Source organism: Podarcis erhardii (assembly GCF_964252035.2).
Source record: "Podarcis erhardii genome assembly, chromosome: 9".
Lineage (NCBI taxonomy): Eukaryota > Metazoa > Chordata > Lepidosauria > Squamata > Lacertidae > Podarcis > Podarcis erhardii.
The window spans coordinates 46,476,478-46,492,893 of record NC_138512.1 but is presented as its reverse complement, the minus strand read 5'-3'; the positions used below and the strand labels follow the sequence as shown (position 1 = coordinate 46,492,893).

The 16,416-nt window shown below is 40.6% G+C and overlaps 1 long non-coding RNA gene across 1 annotated transcript in view; it reads left to right on the top strand.

Moving 5' to 3' along the window:
* Positions 1-3,236: 3,236 nt before the first annotated feature.
* Positions 3,237-16,416, top strand: part of LOC309349844 — a 37,748-nt gene continuing 24,568 nt past the window's right edge. Inside the window, exon 1 of the long non-coding RNA XR_014160217.1 lies at positions 3,237-3,309. This is a non-coding gene — a long non-coding RNA (uncharacterized lncRNA). The remainder of the gene's footprint in view (positions 3,310-16,416) is intronic.

Genomic DNA, 16,416 nt, shown 5'->3' with positions numbered 1-16,416 from the left:
GGCTAGCTTTTATAAGCCAGGATGGGCAAGGATCAAGGAGACAGGTGGTTGGTTTCACTCGTCCAAGCAGCCTGTCCACATCCTCGGTGGTAACAGATTGGAATTGATCCCATGCAATTTGACTAGACAGGACTCTAGCACTCTCCCGCCCCGGCCCTGCTCCCACGGTGGCGTCTACCTCTTCCCGAATCTGAGCGACTTTATCTGCAAAAAACTTTGCAAAATCATTGCAGGAGATCATGTGGCCCGTACTGGGCCCCGATGTAGCAGGTGGTTCCGCTAAATTGCGGACCACCTGAAAAAGTCTCCTGCTGCTGTTTTCTGCAGATGCAATAGAGGCGGCGAAGAAAGTTTTCTTCGCCGTCGCTACCGCCACTTGGTAGGCTCGACATTGAGCTCTAACCTGTGTCCGGTCAGCTTCAGAATGAGTTATCCGCCACCGGCGCTCTAGCCGTCTCAACGATTGTTTCATTGCCCTCAGATCCGTGGAAAACCACGGGGCTCTCCGGGCTCCATGCAATCGGAGAGGGCGCTTCGGAGCCAAACAGTCAATAGCCCTGGTTAACTCCACATTCCAGCGGGCCACCAGGGAATCAACTGAAAGGCCATCAACATGGGATAAAGCATCCCCTACCACTCTCTGGAAACCATTTGGATCCATTAAGTGGCGGGGGCGGACCATCCGAATCGGTCCCACCTCCCTGCAGAGGGGAAGGGTCGCGGAGAAGTCCAGGAGATAGGAAGAAGCTAAAAGATACAGGTGCTGTTTATTTTCCTTTCTTCTCTTTTAGGCACTGCAAGCCAACTCTCTGACTTTAAAGCCAGAAGCAAATTTATTATTATTATTATTATTAATAATAATAATAATAATAATAATAATAATAATAATAATAATAAATTATTTATACCCCGCCCATCTGGCTGGGCTTCCCCAGCCACTCTGGGTGGCTTCCAAAAGAATATTAAAACACTGTGATACATCAAACATTAAAAGCTTCCCTAAACAGTGCAGGTCCTAATTTTGAATGTTGCCACAAGTACCTCAAATTTTATTGCTTCACTTCCATCAAATTGTCACAGTTCCTTTTGACATGGTACTGGCTCTTGATGGATATTGATAAAATTCACAAATTATGGGCTCAGCATGTGAACCCTCACTGAATGTAACACTTTTCGTTTTGTTTATAAACTGAGCGCCTTTACCCTTAAATTCTTATTTTATTTGCAATTAATAAATATATGTCTTATGTTGTTGAAATTGTGAGTCTGGGAGGGATTTACTGTAACTGAGAGGAGCCTGCAGTTGGGACTGTCAATGGGAGTTTCTCTTGCTGTCCGAAGTACATGTGGCAGGCAGAGTGCGCAACACACACAAACACACTTTCCGTAGAACACAAATCTCAGTTTCATCTTCTTGTTTGAAATGTTGAGGTGCCGGGATTTCCTCTGCTCCCCTCCCCACCCCACATAACCCTTCTAGCTCCAATTGCAAGGGCCGTAGGAAATGGCGTCAGAGGTTTTTGCCCAGTTCCAGCCTTCTTGCCATCCAGCAACCCTTTTGCAAGTTTGATTACAAGACTACAAGCCCTCCCACCAGATGTCAAAGTGAAAAATAACTACCAAACGTTTAGAAGACATCTAAAGGCAGCACTGTTTAGGGCAGCTTTTAATGTTTAATAGGTTATTGTATTTTAGTGTTTTGTTGGAAGCGACCCAGAGTGGCTGGGGGGACCCAGCCAGATGGGTGGGGTATAAATAATAAATTATTGTTGTGGTTGTTGTTGTTGTTGTTGGGAAACAAAGTCCAAATACAGTTTCAGTGGATGGGGGTTTGCAGATTGACAGATTAATCTATTTGACTAAAGCGTGTTCATATGTCTGGTCCATCCCATTTCACAATAATCTGTTTTTTTAAAAAAAATAAAAAGTTCATATGGAACTTTTGTATTTAAGGATGTTTATTATCTCCAGTGTATACATTTCTAAATGTGTGTCATTTTCAACACAATAAAAATCAAGTTCCTTTCCTCGCAACTGCCAGTATTTCATACAAGACCATGTGGTATTGGAGGAGCAGAAACTAGATGGCAGCAAAGAGAGTCAGTGAATTCTAAACATCTAGTCACTATTTGGCTTGCACCCTCAAACAAGAGTTGCATATATACTGCATCAAGCTGTGAATCATGAGCCATGCTGATTAATACTTTTCAAATGTCTAACCAATTAATTTGTGAGATTTTTAAACAACATGCAAGGTCAATGAACTCTTAAAAGAAAACAAACCTGAGGGCTAAGTAGGGTATGATTCTATTTTATTTTTTAACAACGGCACTCAGAATAGCCTGAATACATACCAAATATCCTTCACTGTAAAAAGAGATCTTTCGTTGCTCATTATTAGGAAATTGCCATTAGGACAAATATGAGTGCCATGCTATTGTTAGATTGGCTCTAAACAAGAATGTTTAAATGAATAAAAACAAGTCAAGCCAATTAAAAAGGTTAAATAAGGCAGATGATCAGATTGAGTCTTATTTTTTTTAAAAAAAAACGAGTAGGACAGTTATTAATAATGAAAGCTTTTAGAGCAGTGTTTATTTGTTTTTTAACACACACAAAATATTCATGAGCAAATTCATTGAGATGTTTAAAAAACATGTATGTTGTTTGGAATTTTGAAATCCTATAACATTAGTTAGAACCATTGACCTTGGCAAATATTGCAATTGGGAAAATTGAGAAATACACTTTTCTAGTTTGGGCTGGCCAACCCCATACAATCCAAGCCCAAGTTCACCTCAAAGCACACTTTATAATGGGTAAGAGTCTGGCAACCTACCCTGCCAATCTCCCTATCCCCCAAAACACATGTTACCAACTCACCTTGGGAGTAAACCTCACAGAAGTCAATGGGTCTTATGAGCAAGCATGCTGTTGACCTTGTAAGCATGGGAAGCTTGCTAGAGGTGGAAACCTGTAGTTGAGGAACAGGACAGGGCTACATCAGGTCACACACTACCTAGGCGATACTTTATTGGTTGACCCTACAGCAACACACAGTTGTCAGGTCCTTCTGGACTCCCTAATACATTGGCTGCATCAACCATGCCCTCTAGAAGGTTAATAAAGCATTGTGACAAGCAATAGAGCACACAGGTAAGTGTGTTATTTTACATAGCTGATGGTGTACATTTATCTCTTGCTGAAATGAGTAATGGTCACTCAATGTGTTATAGGGGCATGGAGGATTGACTGCAGCTGTAGGCTGGTTTGTGGCAAGAGGGCAAAAGGAGCTGTTCCAGGTGGCAGGTAAGGCATTGAGTGCAATCCTTAATCCAATACTGGGCTTGACGTGAAATGGTGCATTATCCCAACCTCAAGCAGGTGCAATCTCAGGGTACCCTGTTAGAGGGGTCTAAGTTGAAGTCTCTGTCCAGAAGGTGTGTGGGGCAGATGGACCATAGAGCTTCCAGCAGAGGCCAGGGTTCGGCCACCTCAGTTGCCTTTCATCTTGACATGGTCCATACTCCAGCCATGCTCAAACTCTGGCCCTCCATCAGGAGGCTGATAATGGATATATACTTAGTGCCTGAGCCAGAATGTTGTCTTTTTGAGTTTATTCCACCCACCATTGCTATTGCCTTTGCCCATGGGGTTGGGTGAGGGTGTGGTGAGTGAGTTCACAATCTGTAGGCCTTGCCCTTAAGATCTTGATATTATGTTCAACAGTCTTTTCATAGCATGCTTCATGGAAATTCTAATTTCCTATGCATCCTGGTACAATTAAATGAATTGGGAGGCATACAAAATTACAACTCCTGTGAACCCTGTCTTGAAAGGACGTGAGAATGTTTCTTCTAAGAATATTCAGGGACATCCAGTTCTTATTCATCAGCCAGCCAGCTTTACTCACCACCAGTTATTTCCTATGTTTCACTGGGAATGGGAGATCTTGGAGAGTAAGAAGATGCACACTTTGGTCTTTCCAAGTTTTTTTGTGGGGAGAGTTTACTCATGAGGATTAAAAAAAAAAAGTTTCCCCTTGAGGTCGAAATCCCTCAAGCATCATTCTAAGGCAATGGAATCCCATACCTCTATCACCATTAACTTCGGTGGGGGGGGGAGCCAAAAAGTTTGAGACTTTCATGAATTTGTCCTTTTATGACTCAATTGGAAGACAGCACAGGCTAAGAAATCTGAAAATTAAGAAAAAAATATGCAAAAGGGGAAGCATAATTAATTTTATATAGAAAGACAAATTTAAATACAGCCCAAACAGATACAGTGTGTGAATTCAGACTTGCTTGCTTGCTTGCTGACTGACTTACTTATTGTGTGGTGCTTATAATAAATGATGACTTAGAAGACCTAAATATATCTGATTACTGTACCAGGAAATGGCATGGCAATTTTCATTCTTCTTTCCTGCTTCAAGCTATTTTTTTGTAAAAGAAATATAGAGTTAAACTTGATGTATTCTTTAAAAAAAGGAAATCCATTGTTGCTATTTTTGTGTCATTGAGAAGCGGGGAGGAAAAATGACATTTGCAAACTGATGCTTACTGAATCTTTCTGGCTTCCCTCCTTATTTTAAAAATATGAAAGGTTTCGTTATGGTACTATTTTTATACTTTTCATCAAGATGTTATTTCCTCTCTTAAATGTTTTCCACCATCAGTTACCACAAGCAGTGCATTAATGAATTCCTATACTGCGCCTTGGGTAGGGTTTCAGGTATGGATTTGATTATAATATTCATCCTGAAATACCACTGCCCAGTGGGTGGCATGGTTATTATTTTAATAGAATATATACTTAAAAACGAAGGAAAACCATTTCAGAAAAGCTGCATTTATCAGGCTTAATAGCCGGAGGTAGGTGACACCACACAGGTCACATAAACATTCCACATGTCAAGAATTGACTTTAAATGAAAGATCTCACAGTGCAGTGCTCATTTTTATTTGTTTTCCTGAAGCTGTTTATAGTGAAGACTGCACATTTTTTTGTGTAACCGTAAGTAGTAGTATTCAATCAAGAGACTCATTATGTTTTACTGTTCTTGTGAAAAGAGGTATTTGGGTGTTTAAGAGGTGATGAAGGATAAAACAAATATAGGAACAGTTAGATTTAGTTACACCTGAAGTTTTTCAGTAGCATATTTAATGTCACAGTTATTACCGATACTATCACATCAATAATAATGACATTTGTGAAGTGGTGTTCAGTACCTTCAGTTTGTCATGTATATTTAGATCCACAAGCCCTGCTTTGTAAACTGCTAAATCTATCAGGTGCAAATATAGAAATGGTAGTATTTTATTATTGGTAATTACATTAATATTGACACTTGCTTCTGTGCAGGGGCAGTTCTGTTCAATAAGAGGCCACCTCCCCCCACCCTTTTTAAAAGTCAAGTTCCACAGCATTATTGCACCTCATATTCACAAGTATTTACAGATGGATTATCTCAGGTTGTTTGTCTATTGTTCAAACAGCCCTCTGACATCAAATTCATAAATCTGGTGTTCAGTAAATAGAACAAAATCAATGTCCCTGTATTTCCTGGCTCAGGACCAATGAGAACATGACAAGGCTGTTAACCTTGTTGACACATTTGAAACAATAAAATTTCTGAGAACTGCTGTAATGATAATATCTGTTAATTGCTCTCTGTTGTCTGATCTGGGTATATCAGCAGTTGCTGACAGGGATGAAATGGGAACATGACAAAACAGCTCATTAGCTAACTATAAAATGTGATATATATGTATCCTCCCCCCCCCCCAAAAAAAAACTTCTTCAGGAACGTTTGTCAACCTTTGGCATTATTTGTATTCATACTTTTTTTTTTTTAGAATGAGACATTGATTTACAATATAAAATACACAAGACTTTTTTTGACAACATCCATACAATATTTTCTAGAGGGCTGGAAGAAACCCAATGTTTCTTTATCACCTTTACCACTGGCAAGTGGTACAGATGTGCAGCTGGCTTGAGGGATCAACAAATTAATAGTTTTTGTGGCTGTTTTTTCTAAAGAATGCTCTGACCTGTGTTGTTCTTGAGTCCTGACTTTTTTGGCATTATCTCTAAGGGGGGACAAAGCGTCGTCAGCAACCTTGAAACAGACTTATGGCTTCATTTCTAAACTCACGAACAGCTTGTTATCTGAATTAGAAAGGCTGATACTTCGTATAAATGTCAGTCAGTCAGTAAAAACTTATAGAGGAAGTTTTAGATACTGTAGTAAAAAGTCATAGAGTCAGCTTTAAAAAGTAAGGAAATAATACGGTGTGTGTGTGTGTGTGTTTTCCTCATACAGCCTCTTGTGGATTTAGCTCAAGATGTCCTCGACCTGAGTATTCAACAAGATATCAGATATATAGCAAACAGTATTACTTGGCTCTTTCAGCATTTCTTAAAGCATTCTGTGTGACAAATTTTCCCCTCTGGCAAAAAGGGAAAACATTTCCCATAGTCTCTCTTTCCCTTAACATGACATAGCATGACTCTAATTGCTTTATGCCATGGTTGATAGAAGCAGGGAAAATCACTATTCGGTATAAGAACACTAGCTTGTCAAATATAGAAGATCCCATTTTGCATGTTGTAAATTAATTAGCTTTACCAAGCTAAGAAAACAAAGCACTTTTTATTTTTAAAATATCATTTAAAATTCACACATCATTTCCGCAGCAGGATGCTCAGTTTATTATTTTTAAATGGCCATGTTGTTAGCATTTTCTGTTTATGCATAATGATGTTAGGAAAAAATTGGCTTTTATTAAATTAAAACTCTCTTTCATATAACAAAATAATATTAGTTCTTCAAAATCTGTTGGCTTCTTATAGCTGTTTTCTTTGTAGTGTTTGGCATAAATATTTGAAGATATTTTGTCAGTGGCAAATTTTCATTTGTCCCCTGTTTTAAGAGTCGTGGAGCTAATTTTTAGCTCCGCATGCAGAACACCCTTTGTGGATTTTTCCCTGTACCTTCCAGACCTAACAGCCATTGACAAACACAAATGTTTTAGTATTAGTTTGTAAAAAAAATTAAAAATATACTACTACTACTACTAATAATAATAATAATAATAAATAAATAAATAAATTCAATAAGGGCCAGCTGAGAACTTATTTACACAATAATTGAAGTAAGGAGGATTTGCTCTAAGCAAAGGTTGGAAGGGTTTGGGCAAACAGAGCAGTGACTATGTCATTGCTGTGCCTCAGCAAGACATGTAGCATGATCTTATGCGTATTTGCTCTAAAGTAACTTGAGTTTTTTGAGTTAAGGGACGCGTATAGCGCTGTGGGTTAAACCACAGAGCCTAGGACTTGCTGATCAGAAGGTCGGTGGTTCGAATCCCCGCGATAGGGTGAGTTCCCGTTGCTTGGACCCTGCTCCTGCCAACCTAGCAGTTCGAAAGCACATCAAAGTGCAAGTAGACAAATAGGTACCGCTCTGGCGGGAAGGTAAACAGCATTTCCGTGTGCTGCTCTGGTTCGCCAGAGGCGGCTTAGTCATGCTGGCCACATGACCCGGAAGCTGTACGCGGGCTCCCTCAGCCAGTAAAGCGAGATGAGCGCCGCAACTCCCGAGTCGGCCACAACTGGACCTAATGGTCAGGGGTCCCTTTACTTTTACCTTTAACTTGAGTTCAGTGGGACTTACTTCCTTGTAAGTGTGCCAAGGTTTGCAGCCTAATCTTGATTCATACATTCAGCAGGAGATGACACTGAAATAGTCTGGTGGAGAAATGTAATAAGATCCTCCCGTCCACACAGCTTTTGTCCTGTGGCATGGAGTCCACCACATGATTGCACAGTGGCCTGGTTCATATATTTCATTCCATCCATTTTGCTGCAAAGTCTCATGGAGCAGCAACTAATATGGAAGTCCTTGTGTGGGTTGGAATTTATCTGCGTGGTGGAAAGGAGAGGGGAGGGGCCACAGTTCAGTGGTAGAGTGCCTTGCATGCTGAAGGTTCCAGGTTCAATTTCCAATAGCTCTAGATAAGGCTGGGCAAGATCTGTCTCTGAAAATCTGAAAAGCCACTGCCAATCAGTGTAGGCAATACTGAGCTAGATGGACCAGTGGCCTGACTCATCATAAAGCAGTTTCCTATGCTCCTGTGAAAGGATAATACTGCCCTTCCTCCAGGCTATTTCATTGATGTCCCTGGCTTACTGTAAAATGCAGCTTACTGAATGGCTGTTATATGGGATCCTCATAACAGAGGGTCCTGGTTGGGTGTGGGACCCAAGAGCTCACCTTATAGGGTTAAAATGGGGGGGAGGAGCAAGAAGTCTTGGCCATTCCCCTGGGATCACACCAGGCGATTTTAGCCAATAGTCAGTGGCTGGCATGATCCCAGGGGCTTTAAAAACAGCAGTGTGATGCAAGGAGGGGCACTTTCTTCACACTGTTGAACACCCGCCCACCCTCCCTAGTTTAGTTAGAGTCTTTTGGCCTTACTTTGGTTTGGGTCACCTGTTTTGAAACAGGGGCTGGGTAGGAATTTTTCCATTTGGCAGATTGGCTTTAGCCATTTGGTTTTCGCCTACCCCTTAGCAAGTCGTCTTGTAAGGTGGCGGTTAGGCATTGGCTCAGTTGGATTGTGGGGAGGGGAGGTCAGCCATCACCTGCCCCTCTAGGAACTGGGTATTCCGTTAAAGGAATCTGGGGGGTCCTGGATCTCGTCCGAAGCCCGCTTTAAGGGCTAGGGCCATGCCAGGACCACAGGAACACCGGGGTGAGCTGGTTGGTCCTCATCGACCTAGCTCCCTCGTTTGGTTTACCCCATTTGACGATCATCCTGAGAGGTGGAGCCAGTTATAGTGGGGAGTCAATGCCTAAGCCAATACCGCTCACGTGATTGTATTTCAATAAAGTTGTGGCCAAAATTGTTGCCCAAAAATTTAAACTAATATAAGTGTCCGTGTGTATTTATTTTGGGGGTGGGTCTTGGGGCCTCAAGACACAAACCTTGACCTGGCAAGTTAAATGTGAGCTTATTTTACCATGTCGGTTTCATGCAATGAATACATGATGAAATGCACTCACTTCAGTGGCACCTCCAGGTTTTGAGAGATCCTTGAGTAAGGTGTCCAGAAAGGGTCTTCCTCCCAGGCCTAAGGCACTGGGCTCTGAACAGTTGGCAGGAGTGGCAGATCAGCTCTGCCCACCATGTGCCACCATTACGCCCTGGGAAGAGGAAGCCTCAGCCTCAACAGAGATGGCTGACTGAAAAGGCACCCAAATCAGTACTGTCTCTCTTGAGGCTGTGTCTCTCCATCATGAAAGAGGGAGATGCAGCAGCTGTGAATAAACCTCCTTCATTGAAAGGGGAGTTGCCTGGTGCACAGCCATGGTGTCTCCCTCTCTTCACAGTGTGAATCCATTTTGTGTGAGGAGGACAACCCATCTCACTTCATTTATCCATTTGATATGTATAAAATAAAGCAGTCAAGAGTGTGAATAGTCCTGTCATAACCTAGTTTATCAAAAAGCTAATATTATGCATCTGTTTTTGTTATAGTTGGCTATTAGGAATGCTAATGTAAACACCACAGTATAATGACAGATTAAGTCACACTATGCAGAGCTTCCTTCCAGATTTTTAACTTGATAGAGATCTGCTGGCGGTTCATTTTATGTCATTCTAGATTGCCAGAACATGTTCGAATCGCAAATAATACAATGTCGGTAAACAAGCACGCATTATGAAAATTGAGGAAATAATGTCAGAAAGATGCTTGGCAGAAGTGTCTAATCCCTCTCCAGCATACTTCTGCCATGAAAGCTTTCAGTGGAAAGAAAAGGTCTTCCTGCTCAACCATCATTTTCTTTTCAAGGAAAACATCCATATTTATTAATTTGGCCATATAACTTTTATGAAAAATGTTTGGTTTCATTTCCCCACTCGGCAACTTAGTCTGTTGCTGGCTACTGGTTGCAGCTGGCAAGACCGTAATGAGTTTCCCCAACACCTTTTTTATCTTCCTGTTTGTGACAGATCTGATGCTACATCACATTGGCATCACTTAGCATTGCCCAAACTGCAAGAAGTTTGACAAGCAGCCACAAGTGCACCAGCCAATCTTTTAGCCACTCTGGAGACACTTTTCAGGTGCAAACATACTCCACTAAGTACTGTTACAGACTTCTGGACTAAGCTCAGGTCCCATGTGGTTAGCAGAAGCATACCTTCTCTTCTCCACACTACATGTGATAATGTTTGGAGGAACTAAATCCCAGGCCAGGCAGGCAACACAACTACTTCCAACAGCTGCTTCAACCTTCTTTATTAAAGAACTGCACTTGTTTGCAGAGTCAACATTGGCAGTTGCTATTGTGGCTTCCTGCTAAGGCCCACATTACCAAGAACCTGTAGTAACCAGCCCTACTGTTCATCTGCATTACTTTTGCTGCCTGCTGCCTCTGTCCTCCAGCAGTAGTTGGTGGGGCAGTGTCAAGTGACACTGCTTACCTGGCTTCCTGACACTGAGGTTGCTCCCAGTGACCAAGATGGGTGGAAGAAAGTTGGCAAAGAGATTGGAACAGTGCAGGTGCCCTGTTGCCCTACTGCTGCACCTGCCATGCACTGTCTGGGATCCTCTCTCTTACACACACAGGGGTGCTTTGCATCCAGAAGCCCGCAGAGCAGCTCAGCATTTGTTCCACCAGCCCAACTAGAAGATCTAAGAGGAACCAGCTTCCTGCTTCCCAGTGGACACCAGATAGCTCTGATAAAGTATTCCCATTTTATAGGCAATTAAATTTATACAGACACAGCCCAATTGCTATCTGAACTAAAAAAAAGCCATTTCATGTACTGAGTTCACTCTTTTCACCACCACCCCCCTTTTAAAAAAAAACCACATAGGCTAATCTTTACACAGTCATATATTAATTTTACTGATCTTTCTCCCTCCCTATAGCCTTTCCATGAACTGTACACTGAATTCTAGGCAATGCATGAAATGCATAACAGTGCATGCAATTCAAGCCACTTATTAAGAACTTACCAGCTTCACCAGAGGTATTCCTTTCTCTCTCTCTCCCTCTTTGTTCTACAGCACAAAGTATGAATCTCAGGCTCCGTTCTCCTGTTACCTTAATTGTGATCACTGCAATTTAGGTAATCTTTGAAGTGGGACTCCCTAATCTTCCCCACAATGAGATTTGTGAGTTTTGGGCAACCTCTGAAATTTACAGAACCCCCCAAGGGTGAATTCTTAAAGAGCCCCACTTGAAACATTGTTTTAACTGTGGGGAATTTAAAGTACAAGGCATGTGTGTTTCTGCAAGCCAAACTATTTAAGCAATTTATAAATGGACTCTCCAGTCTATGCTGTGCTGAATAATCTTAACAAGAATTATAATAGGAATAATGATTTCTAGTGCGGTCCAAGTGGGAAGCAATAGCACTGTTTTTTCCATTTGAAGTTTAACAGCTACATAAAATTCAACAAATTCTCTGAACATCTGTCTGCCATCAGTTAAGTAACAACTGAAGCATCTACCTGATAAAACAGAACAGTGTGATACTTCTGATAGAACTGCACTCCTATTCAAAAGCTTGGCTGGTTTCCTTGGAGGGGATAGCTTCATTATTGCTTCTTCTTTAAGTCTTCATTACATAGTTTCCTTTTTAATCATCTAGTTCTCTGTCAAACTCTTCTCATTTGGACAAGCTCTGAAAACACATCCAACTCCTAATAGATTAATAAGAATTCCCTTGTTCAAAACCATCCAGACACGAGGGGTACAAGATAGCTACATTTGCTAGTATTCTTTGCTATCATTTGAGCTTTTTTTGTTGCTAGTTTGAAGTTACTTTGGAACTACTCTTAGATATATTCTAACTGTAATAAGAGAAGTATGGTTGCCATTCAGAATATGCTGTGTGCAAAGAACATGACTCAATAGAAGGTGTCCCATTAGCTTAGATGGAACTGCTGTGTGAAGTATCTACCACCATTTGCCTGATGTCAAATTATATTCTTTGGTCCCTTGTCAGACCAAGGAAAATAGGCAAGAGCAGAATAAATGGCAAATAGTGAATTAGTCATCATGGTATTTTATACATACTGCAAGGTGAGGTCATATTTCTCTGTGTGCAAAGAACAATCAAGCAGTTTATGCTCCTGCATAAACTATGAATCCTTACTGCACTTGAGATCATGTTGATTCCCTCACACAGTGTGCATGATTTATTTTAAATAAACTTTAATGACTGCAATCTGTGAAATAATAATATTTCATCAATATCTGCTGGAAGGAATAAGGCGGGCTTTGTGAAAATATAATCGAAACACAATATTATTCACTATTCACTCATGTTGAAATGTACAGGTATTCTGTATTGATTTAAATGTGAAGGGATTAATGTTAGTACTGTATCCGCAAATGAGTTGAAAAATGAATAAAAGCATTTTGGCAAGAAGTGTTTAGCCCATAACAAAGCAACATTTTTCATTAAACAAAAGGATTTAGTCCACTTTACATGCTACTAGAGCATGAAAAAAAATATTTTCAAAGTTATGCAAATTGATGCTGAATATGCCTGGCTTATTTCACATTGAAATGTGTTTAAAATATTTGTACATTACCATTCACATAAAAGATTTATATCAATGGTATGTATTTAGGGATGAGCAAGTTTCCCACATTCCTTTCATTGATCATTCCATGGAGTTATTCTTCCCTCAGTTCTGTTTCACCTAATTCTGGGTTAACTATGAGAATGTTCAAAAACCATTCATGAATTTTATCATAGCTCTAGCATTTTATCTTGCATTGATAGCATGTTGCTCGTCCCATCTTAGCAGCATCCTGACTCCTTCCCAGCCCATAAACAAAGAGACTAGAGGACTAGAGGAAGCTAGAAAGAGGCTGAGGTGCAGCTTCCAGGTGTCTGTGAAAGGTCACAACTGTGGGAAGTGGAGGTTATAAGAGAGAGGGAGAAGATGTTGGCGGGAGGTTGCCAGTAAGTGGTTGGAACACAGATGGCTACTTTGCTGGAGTTGACTGCCCTTGTTGACCTTGAGAGCTACTAGGCCAGGGTTTGTAAATGTCAAGTCCAGATGCCAAGTACATCTATCCAGGCCTGTCTGTCAGGCCCACAGGACTCTCTGTGACCTCTTCCCCAGGCCTCATCCCTTTTCCCTAAACTATACCAGCCCAGCTCTACATCAGCTTTGATTGCTTTTGCTGACCTGGAATGTGCCCTTGAACTTGTCAGGTATGATGACATTTCTAATAATAATAATAATAATTTATTATTTATACCCCGCCCATCTGGCTGGGCCTCCCCAGCCACTCTGGGCGGCTTCCATAGAAACTAAAAATACAGTAAAATATCACACGTTAAAAACTTCCCTGAACAGGGCTGCCTTAAGATGTCTTCTGAATGTCAGGTAGTTGTTTATCGCTTTGACATCTGCTGGAAGGGCGTTCCACAGGGCGGGCGCCACTACCGAGAAGGCCCTCTGCCTGGTTCCTTGTAGCTTTACTTCTCGCAATGAGGGAACCGCCAGAAGGCCCTCGGCGCTGGACCTCAGCGTCCGGGCAGAATGATCGGGGTGGAGACGCTCCTTCAGGTATACTGGACTGAGGCCGTTTAGGGCTTTAAAGGTCAGCACCAACACTTTGAATTGTGCTTGGAAACGTATGGAAGGTACAGAAGCCATGATTATCTTATATAATCTAACAGGAGTTTTCTGGTGTGTTCTGTGTGGCTGGAAAGTTCTCAAGGGAGCAGAAATGCAGCTGGGATGAGCTCAGTGCATTATCTATTTCTCAAGGACAAACTGCCTTTGGACTGACTATAATTACAGGCTGAAGGGGTCTCATGTTATTCTCTCTTCTCTTTCTTTCCTTTCTTTCTACTGTTTTTACTTGCTCCGTGTACATAGTATGCTTAAGTTTTATTTGACAATTATATTTTGCTGCAACTGGATTTTAAGGAGTTTTTAGTTCCAGGCATCTGGAATTGTTCCACCAAGCTTATTTTTGCCTTAGTAAAACTTCTCCTAATGAAGTTTACAGAGTCTGAATCTTTTTGGAACCACGTGTCATTTTGGAGCTATCTACTTTACTACTAACTAAGCAGGCATGCCTCATGTCGCTTGGGGAACCAACCCTGACAGAACTTTGTTAGTACCTCTTGGTTGCCTGGATCAAGGTGTGGGAGTGTAGAAAACTCTGGTTTTTTGCATGGCCAGAGTGCAAAGGTAAACCACTCAGACAGTTGCTTCCAATCAGTGTTGGTAGTGCTGAACAAAGATGGGCTGATAATCTGAATTGTAATAGGGCACCTTACTCTGTTCCTAGGGCTTCCTGGAACAGTTCTGAACAGCTGAGGAACTTGGTGTAAAATGACCACCTCCTCTTTGCTCTGACTCCTTTGTAGATGAGAAAAAGCAGTCAAGTTATGCAAGAAGAAAGAAAATGCAGCCACGTATGACAAAGGAAGATAATACTTCAGAGTGCTTTGCAGCAATTTAGAAGCCCAGAACCATAACTGGAAACAATTACTGTGGACCCTGTAAAATAAGTAGAAGTCACCATAATATATGGCAGAGCAGAACTGCCAAGCTAATAATAAAACCTGCAAAACCCACCTTTTAAAAAATGACAACAATGGTAAACAGATTTTAAATCTTCTTTAAATAATGTATGTGAGCAAACTATAGCGTTATTACAGCTGGCTGCTCAGCATAAATTAATTTGCTTTTCATCTGAGCAGATAAAGAAAAGTTTTGTTGTGCTCTGAATTTTTAAAAGGCTTCTTCAAGCTGACAAAGAAAGATGCCTTTTTGACAGTGAAAATGACTTAAAATACTAGTGATAGCTCCAGAGTTATTACTAGAGGATTTTTAATTTGTTCTCTTCATAAATGTTTCATGGCTGACTTTAATTTCATTTTGTCTGAATCCATATGGAGACAGGCTGAGTTTCAAAAACTTCCATTTCTGAGAAGAAAATTAAAAAAAGGAAACTGTTTGCCTCTGCAACTTGAATCAGCTTGTTTTAGACTTTCAAAATTAAGTAAATTGTATTTTAAATATTTTAGATTTGCATTTTGTATTGTTGACATAGAACTTGGCATCAGGCCATGTAAAATGCATGCTGCAATAATCATTGCTTTTGAGTTTGCCTAAAGGAAATTAGCACATCCAAAATCCAATTTAATGCTCTGATATCATTTAAATTATTTAACAGGCCCATAAAGAAAACTGTTCATATGGAGAATGGAAGGATGAAGCTTTCAATCATTCTTTATTCCCAAGATATTAATATGTTGTAGTGAACTGTTAAAAGAGGAAAAGTTATTTCCTGTTATTTGAATAAGTTATAAACTAAACAAAAGCACCAAACTGAAGGTAAACAATTAGTATTAAAAAGCAGGCTTTGCACAATATACAAGTTACCTATTTTATGCAGACCGATAATAGAGCATTTAAATTCATGTGTCCTGCTATGGCAAAGCAATCTTTATGTGATAATATGTTTGCTTATTCAGATTATCCTTTTCAGCCAATTCATATGGAAGAGTGTTGTGAGAGTGGGGGTGACATATACAGATTTCACATTACTGTATGCTGCACAGCACACATTTCCAGATAAGACTTGTTTTTCTGGCCCATACTAAAGATTGAGTTAGTTTAGCAAACTGTCTAGTGTGTCGCCAGCCAGATACATCTTCAAGGAAGTATATAAGCAAGACATGGTGATGGCAGTGTTCCCTTGTTGTTTGTCCCCAGTGCCAAGTAATCAGAAATGTACTTCTTTTGAGAATCCATTTTCTCTATCATGGTGGGTGGGGAATAATAATAATAATAATAATAATAATAATAATAATTTACAGACTTTCCTTCTCTTTTAAAGCTATCTAAGCTAACAGCCGCTTTAGCTATGGTGGCGATTTGTGCATCATGAAATGCATCAACAAAAAAGAATGCAGATTTTATGCAGCTGATTTATATACAGTGCTACCTCTGATTAAGAACTTAATTTGTTCCGGAGGTCTGTTCTTAACCTGAAATCATTCTTAACCTGAGGTACGACCTTAGCTAACGGGGCCTGCCGCCGCAGCGCCACCACGCAATTACTGTTCTCATCCTGAGGTAAAGTTCTTGACTCGAGGTACTACTTCCGGGTTAGCGGAGTCTGTAACCTGAAGCATTTGTAACCCATGGTACCACTGTACATGGGTGCACTACAATTGATATAGGAATGCAATACATCTTGATATAGAAATGCAATACATCTTACCATAGTGGTTTAAACTATGACTAGGTGATGTGTGTGCCTGCTGTAAAGATGGTGTGTGTGTGTGTGTGAGAACTCTAAGGGGTTTCAAGGTAATTCCTATCAGTTCTTAACAGTTATTGATCTTT